Raw genomic sequence first — 12,279 nt, forward strand, 5'->3', positions numbered from 1 at the left:
GTCCAAGATTCCGTGTCATCTTTGAGTCTGGCTTTGTTGATTACTTTGCCTTGAGGTTTGTTTTCTCTTGCTTCCCTCTCACTCCCTGCAATTTTTTTTTTTTTATTGAATTCTAGATATAACGTATAGCACAGGAAAGACTGAGGTAAACTGAATTCATGCCTGAAAATGAGCACGCCTCTTCTACTAGGCCACCCATGTGGGGCAGGTGAGGCAATCTAGTCAGAGTTGATGGGTTTGGATTGTATCATTGCCATGGTTACCTTTACCGCTACCTTTACAGCCAACCTTAAATTCCCTTAATTATTTTGTGCTTAGGGTGGACACTAGGTGGCTAGAGAGTATTTCTTAATGCCCTCTTTTTTCTACCCTCAGCTTATATCTTTGGGCATCTGTACCCCAGGTGGATCTATTCATGCACTTACTCCTCCTCACCAGTAAAAGGCTGTTGCTTGCTATTGGGTGCTTGCTAGCCTGCGCTGATGGGAATCAGAGGGTGATCCTCCATTGTCTTGATCCATCTCCCATCTTAGGTAAACCCTGTCTCACTGGGGCTTGGGGATCAATATTTTTCAGGGCTTCCACCTCCCCTCCCACTGGCAGACAAAGTCTACTCTGTATTTTTGAAGGGCATTCATACAGGAGAAAATTCTCTGCCCCTCCCCCAGGGATAGATCTCAAATGACCTGGGCCCAGAATGTATCTACAGAGAGCTTTGTCTCTTCTGTTCCCCCCACCCCATGTGTCTTCATCTATGCCCCGGGAGAGACGGAGTTGCTTCTAGTGCCCTAGCAGCTTATGATTTTTGTTCTGCCGTGGAGATGGGTCCAGGCAGGGTTTGTGTTTTTCCCTCTGTAGCCACTCCTCTCCTCTAGACACCCACCACCAAGCGAGGCTGGCTCGGGTCTTCTGCTCTGCCTGGGGCTTTCTCTGGCGCATTTGGGGTAAAGTGGATTGTTTGTGGAGACTGTGAAGAGGTGTGAGCTTCAGCTTCCTTTGTGCCTGTGGAATTCCTGGGAGTCATGCTTGGCATTTAGGAATCCATTAAACATTTTAACTGTATTCTTCTTATTTGTGTATGTGACATCCAGTATCTTTTCCTTGCTCTGGCTTAAGCCAGTGCTTGCATCCGGTCTCCTGGTGTGTGTTGTGGGTGGGGCGGGGGTGTCTTTTCTTAGATTTTAGGGTTGATTGGTTCCTGTGAAACCAGCTCTCTGATAGGTGAAAGAAAACTTTGATTTTGTAGTTTGTGCAGTTTTTTTCTTCTTATTGTGGCAGGAACGATGTGCTCTGTAGCTTTCTACAATCTACACAGAAGGGCCATCTTTTCCCCTCTTTATATAACCTCCATACATTTCTCACTTCCTTCCAATTCTCTTGCTTCTCCCTCACTCCGAGTTATCAACAGAAATGCCAAGTCCTTCTAATTTCATTAGGCAGAAAAATTAACTTGTCTTTCTGTCCCATTCCCATACATCCAGGCCATGTTTGGGGGCTCTTATTTTTCTTAAATCAAAAAATAAAATAAAACAAGAGTACATGAAGATCTTTTATAGAACTGAAGAGCTATGCACAGCTTAAAACAGCACATATTCAACTGGAAGTACCAGAAAATATAGTGATCTATGTCACTATGGCGCCGATCGTCATGTTGCAGGAAATCTGGAAGTTGATTACTTCCCAGGGTTAATTTGATGGTTTAATGATGTTCTCAATGGCACTAACCTTGGAACCTAGCTCTGTTCCTCATGCACTTAACCTCATGGTTGCCAGATGGCTGCTTTATCACGAGACATAACATCCTTGCAAAACGTGTTCCAACGAGGCAAAGTAGGAAGGAGAGAAAGAAAAGAAGAAAGCTTGTATTGGTCACATTTCTTAGATCCAGACATCCAAATACACAAAAAGTGTATGTATTAAAGCAAAAAGTGATGTATTAAAGAATAGTAAGCAGTTCATAGTATTTTTTGGAAAGTCAGAAAAACAGACTTTCTAACCAAAAAAAAAAAAACAATGCAACTAGGAACAGTGGTTTACCAGAACTTACGCTTGTACAGAGGAAACATGACTGAGCTGGCTGCCTTGCAGCACCCATGGTGCCAGAGCCCTACCATAGCTGCTGATGAGAATCAGGTGCATTTATGTCTCTGGAGGCTGAGCATCAGCCTTGGTGCTCACGTATACAATCCAAGTCTAATAGCATCACATCCGCTTCGTCAAACCAAGATCGTACGCTTCTATCCTAGCTGCAAAAACGTCTTTGAGGTTGACTTTTCAGTTTCCCAAACTGGGGCCACATGCCTACCTCCACACCAGTTATTTGGCAAGAAGACTGTGATTCGGTCTCTGGGCCGGGTATATTCCTACCCACTCTGAGAGTTTCTTAGTTAGGAAGATAAAAGGGGAAAGGTGTTGGGTAGGCAAACAATATTTATTTATTCAAATAGTTGGGCACTAACTACACAGCTGGGCCTGACACTGTTCTAGTTGCTTGGAAACCTCGGTGAACCAAGCAAGAATACTTCTGCCCTTGAGGAGCTTATGTTCTAGCTGGGAGGGGGCAGTCAGGCACTATTAATAAGTTTATAGTATTAGTTTATGTCATGGAGAACGTGGTAAGAGGAGAATTAGAGCCGGGGATTGGGAATGGAGAAGTTTGAAGTGGAAGAGGAGCTTAGGATAGACTTCATGACAAAGTGAATCTCAGTAAAGATGAGCAGAGAGCCAGTGCCCACCTGGGAACAGCAGGCCAGAGGCAGGGCAGAGCTAGGGCAAGGGGCACACCTGGGGGGTGGGGATGGGGGCAGCAAGGACGTCGGTGGGCCTGCAGAAGAGTGAGGGGGAGAGACAGGAGGGGAGCTCAGTGAGGATTCTGGGGGGGTCATGGCCATTGAAGGACTCCAGCGTCTAGATGGTGGAATGGGGGCCTTTTATAGGCTTTTGAGCAGAGGAGGAATGTGGTCTGAAGTTAAAAAGGAACACTCTGACTGCTGTGTTGAGAACGGACTTTCAGAGGCAAGAGGGGGAAGCAGGGGTACCCGTCAGGCAGAGGCAAGGGTGATCAGGCCAGGGCGACCCAGCGGAGGGTGGTGAGCAGTGGTCCAGCTTGCCATGTGTCGTCAAAGCAGAGCCGGGAAGGGAAGGGATGGGAAGTGGGGAAGAGAGAGCATGGGAAAGACGGCTCCAAGGTTTCTGTTGTGCAGCTGGAGGAATGGAGTTGTCACCAGTGGGGGTGGGGAGGCTCTCAGTGGGATGAATAGCGGGGCAGGGGGCAAGAAGCAGAAGCTCACTCTGAAGAGGCAACTTTGGGAGGTCTTGCAGACATCAAAAAGAAATTTCGCAAAGGCCGTGGGGTGTGTAAGCCTGTACCTTGGACGAAAAGTACAGGCAACAGATATAAATGGGCTCCTGGGGGAAGCGGCAGCTGGCGATAGCTTTTGCATTAAATAGTAGGGATTTTCCCCCTCCTGGTGTAAGGCCTCCAAATTAATAAAAATCCTTTGATGCTTTCCAAAAGCAAATGTCATTAAAACACATTAAACACATTTTTCAGACATTAAAACACATTTTTTTAAATTGAGAGATTTAATCAAGATAAGGTAGCTAAGTTAAGACAAAGGATTATTAACAGAATTAAGGATCCTTTATACGTTTGTTCATCATTCTGCTGTCTTCCCAGCTGAGTTTCAAAGGGAGGCAGGGTGTCGAGCTATTAAATGTGTGAGCTCTGGCGTGAGACAGCAGGGTTGGAGTCTAGGTCTGTGGACTTGGCTAATTATTTAACCTGCAAGAACCTCCTGGTCAGGAGCAATTGCAGCACCTATGGTCGTTAACATTTTTTAAATAAGGCTCTTACCTCCAGGCCGGGCCTGGCAGCTCACTTATTCATTCATTCAGCAAGTAGTCGGCCTGGGAGCCGCTAGCAGGTAGGCGGCCACGGTCAGCGTCCCTGTCCCTGCGGACATCGCAGTGTAAGAAGCCAGCAGTGCAGAAGGAGGCTAGCGTGTCCGGGAAGCCCGTGGAAGCCTGCTGCACCTCACTGGGGGAGAAGAGGCGAATTGAGCTCACGATGGGTCAGCACTTCGCTCCCCCTGGACTAGGGGCTGGAAATGATGCCCGAATTTGGCGGGGCCGACCGGGGAAGCAGTAGGTCCTGGCCCAGGAGAGGGGGATCTCCACTGTACGACCGCTCTGGAGAGGAGGCGGCGGCATCCAGGGGCGTGCAGAGTGCACCCCCCGCACCCGGCAGCCCCGCTCCCAGGGCCGTGCCACACACACCCTCACGTGTGCATTCGGGGCAGCGTGCGCAGGGTGTTCACCGCGGCTCTTGTCGTGACTGTAAACAAGCCAAAGCAGCCTAAGGACCCTTGGTGGGGGCTGCAAACGGGGGAAAAATGCTCAGGATTTAAAAATAAGCCAACGATGCGGGGCGCTGCGGCAAATCTTCCCTCCCACCCACAGCTGGGTAGAAGTGCAAGCTGCAAAGACGTTCTTCTCTGCCCAAATTGCCACCACCCAAACGCCGTCCTGTGTCCCCGTGCAGTGAGACGCTAGAGGGTGCACGGGGAGGGGAGCCCTGAAGTGGACGGGGTGCAAGGGGAGGCCAGCCGCACTTGGGGGGGATGATTTGTTTCTAAATTTTTTTTTTTTTATGATAGTCATACAGAGAGAAAGAGAGAGAGGCAGAGACACAGGCAGAGGGAGAAGCAGGCTCCATGCACTGGGAGCCTGATGTGGGATTCGATCCCGGGTCTCCAGGATCACGCCCTGGGCCAAAGGCAGGCGCCAAACCGCTGCGCCACCCAGGGATCCCCTGCGCCACCCAGGGATCCCGGATGATTTGTTTCTTAAAAAAAAAAAAAAAGAAATGAAACAAACATGGCAAAGTGTAAGCATTTATTAAACCCGGGGCTTATGCAAATGGCCATGGTATGTGCTTTTCGGTGTGCGTTAAAGATTTCACATGTAAGTGTGACAAATGCCATTGTGGTAAGATCTCCGCCACACGACGGACACGGAGGGCCATCCCCAGGCGTTCGGTCGCTGTGTGGCGTGATCCCCGTGCCACCGTGTCGCCACCCCTGTCCTCCGAGTACCCCCAGGCTTATTGAGGGGTGACTGTCGGTGACGCCGTGTTAGCTCCGGGGGCACATCGCTGAGGGGGCCCCCGCCGGGTCCAGGCGACTTCCCTCAGCTCGCGGAGCTACGGGCTCCTCTCTGGGCCGCGGTCCTGGCATCTCAGCACCTTCCAGGTGGCCAGTCCAGCAGAATGTCCTTCCCTGGACACACTGGAACCCCCGGCCCCGGGGTCCCCCCAGGCCCTGGGCCATGACTCGGCCTCCTGTCCCCCTATGTGGCTCGTGTTGGCGGGATCCTATTGTATGTGTCCTTTTGTCACCGGCTCACTTCACTGCCAGGGACGCCGCGAGGCTCCCCTGCACCCCAGGTCACAGCTTCACGCGCACCCCTGTCCCCCTGTCCCGCCGTGGCCGTGTGTCTGCTCACTTATGTATCTTCCTGCCCCAGGTGCTTGGGTGGCCCCCGCCTTGGGGCCCTAGGACAGAGGCCCTTGGAGGCAGTCATATAATTCACGACAGGTGTGTTGCAGACTTGACTCAGCCGCAGTCCCCGACACGGCTGCCACCCCTCCCGTGCCGTCCTCTGGGCCTCGGGCCTCCGCAGGGGCTGTGGGGTGGCGGGTCCCGGGGGAGGCCTCCAGTGACCCCGGGTCCCAGTGGCTCAGGTGGCCCGGGGGCTGGGGGACCGGCGCCGCCCCCCCTCAAGCTGCACCCCTGCTCATCCCCGTGCAGGGGGTGCTCTCAGGGACGCAGGTCAGGGAGGAAAGCAGGCCTGGGCCGTCGGCTGCGGCAGGTAGTGGGCTGCGAGGTCCCCGGAGCCCTGCTGGCAGCCGGGGCAGCTGAGGTGCAGGACAGCCCAGGGACAGCCCAGGCCCAGGCCGCCCACAGTTCGTGCCTGCCCCGCTCACCTGTCCTCACCCCAGGGGCTGCTCACTAGTCTGCTTCCCAGTGCGGGTGTTGCTCAGGATCATCATCCCGGGGGAGAAGAGGGGCTGCTGTGTTGCCGGTGGGGTGCGTGAAGTGGAGGGTCACGCACAGCCCTGTGCAGCCAGGGAAGCCCACTCTGTGCCCACAGCTGTGCCCTGGCCTGAGAGCCCTGGGATCTGGGTCATAAAGAGGAAGCAGATCCTCATCCACCAGGTCAGACTCTTTAGGTGAGGCCAACCGGCTCTCCTGGTTGCAGTGTGCGTGTGTCTGTGTGCGTGTGTGTATGTGTGTGTGCACGTCAGAGCCCCCCACCCTCCACATTGTCAGAGTGGGCTCTTGGTTACATCCTCGGGGCTCCTCAGGGTGTGATCTGAAAATCCTCACCTTGTCTGCCCTCATGTGACCCCGTGGAGAGGCTGCAGACTAAGTGGCACTGGCCCCACGTAACATATGGTCACACGGGGGCCTACGCCCCACTGCTGGGAAGTCCTAGAGCAGCAGGGCTCCTCCTGTGGCCCCGGCCTTATCCTCCTCCGTCAGACAAGCATGCACCATGGCAGCGTGATGGGTGGAGGTTTCTGGAAACCGTGGGGGCCACCTCAAAATGACCCCCGAATGGAGGGCACACCCACGCTGGCACACCAAAGCCAAGCAAGGTACAGCTGCTGGGGAAGCAGGCCACATTGGGTGACAGGGAGCCAACTGGGCTTGCTACCATCTCCCGGGGATCACCGCTCTGCTCATGTCCCCCCTGCTCCCCTCCCCACCCAGCCCCTCATCCCTTCCCAGCAGGGAAGACACACCGGCTGGTGGCAGGTGGCGGCCCCACTCCTCCCCTCCTGCCCTCCAGGTCCCAGGCCAAGCTTCCACCCAGGGCAGATGAGGAGGCCGCAGCCCGAGCACAAGGAGTGAGCACCCTGGCAGCTGAGAGCAAGCAAGACGAGGTGGGCTGGAGGGCCGGGATGCCACAGGCCAGGTTGGGAGAGCAAAGGCTGCTGGGAGACGGTCACGGCCTCTGTCAAAAAGTCCTCTTGGGAACCAGATTCCACTGGTGTCTCTTTCTAGATGGGACCCTCTTCTCTAAGAGCCGATTGAAAGGTTAGATATAAAGGGAGGGGCACCCAAACTGCCCCCGAGGGTAGGGAGCCAGAGAGAAGAATGGACCTACCTCAGCCCAGAGAGAGCTGCCTCCATCCTGGGGGAGTGGAAGCAGATGGTGGCAGGCCCACACAGGAGGCTTCGGTTCTGGAAGCCAGGCAGGCCCTGCAAAGCGGCCTGGGGAAGATGAGGAGGAGGAAGAGGGGACAGGAGAGGTCCCAGTAACTCCTAAGTGTACGCCAGTCAACTGGATGTGCTTCCATAGCTCCCGCTAAATGGGGCTGGGAGGTGGGCAGCACAGGGGCTCAGGGGTGCAGGGCTACAGGGGTGCAGGGCCGCAGGGGTGCAGGGCCACAGGGGGCACAAGGGTGCAGGGGCACAGGAGTGCAGGGCCTCAGGGGGCACAGGGGCACAGGGGCGAAGGGCTGCAGGGGTGTGGGGGTGTGGGGCTGTTGGGCCGCAGGGGCTGCAGGGCCTCAAGGGGGCACAGGGGCACAGGGGCACAGGGCTACAGGGCCACAGGGGAGCAGGGGGTGCAGGCCTGCAGGGCCGCAGGGGTGCAGGGCCTCAGGGGGCACAGGGGCACAGGGGAGCAGGGGTGTAGGGGGCACAGGGGCTGAGTGGAGGCAACACTAGCCCTGAGACCCCAGCTCAATAACCCTGCAGCCTGGGGTTATTGTACTCCCGCCTTCTTCATCTCCTATCTTCCCCCTTTTCCCTTTTCTCTCCTCACACTTTATTTTTAGTTGAATCACTGCACGGAATTTTGTGTGTCTACATGTCTATCTCCATGTTCCAAGATTTTCTATGTTCTAAGATTGTTTTATTTTCTAGAAGAGAAATTGAATCCTCTTTTAAAAAAGGACTAAACCTAAGACATCTTAAAAAATTTCAAGAAGTTCTTAAATAGAATTACTCTTCCTTCCTTCCTTCCTTCCTTCCTTCCTTCCTTCCTTCCTTTCTTTTTTTCTTTCCTTCTTTCTTTCTTCTTCTCTCTCTCTCTCTCTTTTTTTTTTTTTTGGCTCTCTCTGAGGAAATTTAGCAAGTACCTGTCTCCCCCTTGTGGATTTACTCTTCTCTCTTCCTTGTACAGTAGGTACTAAACCAGTGTGAGACTTCACTGGGGACTATTGTTGCCTTGTCTCTCCATTGTCTTTACACAGGAACAAGAAGCATTACTGTAATTACTAAAGCAAAAGCTTTGGTGTTCTGAGTTGAACAAGTATTCTGAAGTGAAGTTTTAACCTAACACTTTATAGTGTCAAAATTTTGCCTAAAATCAAACACTTAAGGATTTAGCACTGCTGGGGAGCCTGGGTGGCTCTGTAGGTTACGTGTGTGACCTGATTTTGGCTCAGGTCATGATCCCAGAGTCCTAACATTCAGCCCTGCATTGGGCTCCGTGCTCAGCGGGGAGTCTGCTTGAGATTCTCTCTCTACCTCTGCCCCTGCTCATGCTTGCTCTCTCTCTCTAAAATAAGCAAAATCTTAAAAAAAAAAAAAAAAAAAAAAAAAGAAAAGAAAAGAAAAAAGAAAAGGATTTAGCACTGGTTTAAAATTATTTAATTTTTCCATGTTAGGATGATTTTTCCCCCCTTGATTTTATGGTTAAGGAAGGAAAGGGGACTGTGAGGAAACTAAAGTTACGTCTTCTAGGCCAAACTTCAAACTTCTTTGCAGAATTGTCAGCAACAACGACACAACACAACAATATTTCATATTAACTGATCGTGTGTTTCTTGCCCAGCCTTGGACCAAGCACTTCATCTAAATTATATCACTTATTCTTGGCAATAAAGTTATTAGTCTGATTTAGTAAAAAACCGAGGCTTAAAGAAGCTAAATACTTGTTTAAGATCACACAACCAGTTGCTGAGGTTTATATTGGATTAATACCAATGATCATACATGGAGACTGTGACATAGAGAATAACAAAAGCACACATTAAACCGCTCTTCCAAAGTTTGGCCCTTGGGAGATGAGCTGAGAGATATTTAAGTAATCCATAGGGTTTTCTTTTTCTTTTTCTTTTTGAATCATTTGAAGGTAATGGGCTTGCAAATGATGTGGGTTGATTATATTTTATAATCACTTGCCTGGTTAAATTTAACTTTAAAATATGGAATACTTTGATAATAGAGAGACGGCACTCATGACCCAAAGGGGGAGTTGGGGCCCGAGTGTCAGGAGGTAGAGATGGTTGCCTCCTGTCATCGTTGCTCCATTACACTCTGGCCACACCCACCCCATGGCCTGCGTGAGACGGATGCTACAGGCCAGTGTGAACATGACATGACAAAGCTGCTTTGCTCATCCAGAAACCCCTGGGGCTGGGCAGCGAGAAAGGGTAGGGTAACACAGGCTCTTTTGAAATGAGCCAGTCTTTTCAAAATTCACTGTGCAGTCTTTGTCTGTAGTTCTATAAAATGGCCTTCTGCTATCTGTGAACCGAATCTAGGTCTACGCATAGGAGACGGAATGAATAGGTGCTGGTAGTTGTCTCCATCAAATTATAGAGCCTCGATTACCTTGGTGACTCCTCTTCTCGTAAGTTTGTCTTTGAGTTAAGAGCACCCATTCCTGAAGGGTGACTAATTTATGGCCTCGATAGCACCCTTCTCCTTCCAAAGAGCATTGGGTATAAGGGAGAAGAAACCATGGGGTCCGATAGTCATTTTTTTCTGAGTAGAAACAGCTGGTATTAATTGCCAGAAAGGCAGCATAAACACAGAGCAGTGCCAGAGTGGCTGGTGAATGAGACCAGGCATCTGTAGGCGTGAAGATGAAAATGACAGTCTCTGAGATAGCAGCTCACATTGACTTTGTATAAATATTGTGTTCCCATTAGTGTAAATATTGTGTTTCGTTTTAGTCAATGGGTTCGAGGGCAGCATATCAGGATGCTTTCTGCACCACTAGCCGAAAAACCCAAGGTCACCTGGCTAAGTAAGGGGATTTTCTGAGATAAAATGAATTGCTAACATAATAATAATAATAATAATAATAATAATAATAATAATAATAATGATAATACATTGCTACCAAAGCAGCTCCAAGGTTGAGTGATTATCAAGGACTCAGGTTCTTTCTGTGTTTTCACTCTCCCATCTCATTGTGTCAGATTCATCCTCTAGCTTACTGTACTCATAGTCACAAGATTGCTGCTGCGGCTCCAGGTATTACAGGCGGACATGAAAACATCGAATTGAAGAAGAGACGAGCTCTTCTTTAGACTTTTTTTTCCCCTAAGAGTGAGGGAAACACTTTCCCAGTAGGTATTTGCTCATAGCTTATTGGCCAGAACTAGATCACATGCCCATGTTTGAAACAATCACTGGCAAGAGAAATTGTACCACCATGATTGGCTTAGACCAGTCAAGATTCATCCTTGAGTCACATGAGAGAGGGACAGTCTCTGGAAGGAAATACGGGCCCCGCCATTATTTTAAAAAGAGGGGGGGGATGACTGTTGTTCAGTCATCAATGTTCCAATGTTCGCTACATATGGTTTGAAACATGTAAGTACAGGTACATGTATTTTCTTTTTTGAAAACCATTTAAGGATCCTGTTTATAGTCCAGACCCCATCTCAATCATTTGGAATGTAACTTGGCAGAAATAACCATACCCAATACCTATAGGAACTTTGAATGAAACACCTCTTAGAAAAGAAAGACGGAGAAAGAAATCTTTTGAATTCAACTCATAGGATATTAGGGAATTCTAAAGATTAAACAGTATTTACTATCATCACTTGACACTGAATTCTGACAGTTGACATTCCCCAAGCAACTTTGCCAGTGGTTTCCAGACCAACAGAGAGAAGAAAGCCCATGAAGTTATTATTTCAAGACGTATGTTTATACATTTTAAATCATGCTTTCTGACAATAAAAGTAATTTTATTAAAAAATCTGATATTTACCACATTACCTATGTGTGTCTGAGAGAGAAAGAGAAGGCGGAAGAATGAACTTGTAATTATAGTTGTTTAGGAAAAGTGCTTAATAAGTCTCTTGTATACAGAAAATGAGTCTCTAGAGCATGTTTAGAAGGAGACGGCAAAGAGAGAGTGAAATTGCCTTGCGTGTGACATGAACAGAAGTGTAGTTATGGGGACAGTAGAGAGGGGAGGAAAGAGAAAAGATGGGAAGTGAGCAGGGCAGCAAGACAGGAAGCTACAGCCTGTATTAAAATGAGTTGCAAATGAGAAAATCCTATGGGGGGGGGGGCGGATATCAAATGACTCTTACAAACAAAGAACAAGGATGTCTAAGACTTCATGTAAATGTATATGATAGACGATCCTCTTTGGTCACCCTAAATCTGTGTTGTCTTGCTTCACATCCTAATACTTTGTGTGAGTGCTTTGGGGGAAATAGAAAAGGCTGAATTTCACAGCTGATCAGTGTGCAGGAAGGGAGAGAGATGCCACAATGCTGATGTTTGCATGAGATCCAAGCTTTAGTGGGAGAAACCTGGCACCCCAAATAAAACCAGTAGCACCCAGAATGCACAGAAATTTTAGAGATAGCTTCAAACTCCCACTGGGATTTAGAAAGGTGGTAACAGCAGTTTTATTTAAATCTTAAAGGCAGAATGGTGTCAGCTGACACTGGTTTGCACTGATATAATGAAAAATAATCTCAATGATGCTGGGCGTAGTTTTATGTACTGCCCCCCCCCCCCATGTATCATAAGCATTTCCATGTTTTAAAAAATATATTCTATTTAAATCTGGAATGTTAAAAACTTTATAATGAGCTATATCCTATTTCTTTCTTTTTTTTTTTTTTAAAGATTTTATTTATTCATGAGACAGAGAGAGAGAGAGAGAGAGAGAGAAGCAGAGACACAGGCAGAGGGAGAAGCAGGCTCCATGCAGGGAGCCTGATGTGGGACTCGATCCCGGGTCTCCAGGATCACACCCTGGGCTGAAGGCAAGGTGCTAAACTGCTGAGCCACCCAGGCTGCCTGCTATATCCTATTTCAATGCAAAAATACATAACAAGATTGCAGAGGCCCACTACTCCAGGTGATAGTGAGAGATATTTGTATGGCCCTTATAAATTCATTTGAGTGGGCTTGGACATACATTTAATTTTTATTGTGGGCCTATAAACAACTAAATGCTGAAATAGCCAATGACTTACCCTCTTGAATTTTATTTAAAGAA

This window comes from Vulpes lagopus, chromosome 22 (genome assembly GCF_018345385.1).
Source record: "Vulpes lagopus strain Blue_001 chromosome 22, ASM1834538v1, whole genome shotgun sequence".
In the NCBI taxonomy this organism is placed as follows: Eukaryota; Metazoa; Chordata; class Mammalia; order Carnivora; family Canidae; genus Vulpes; species Vulpes lagopus.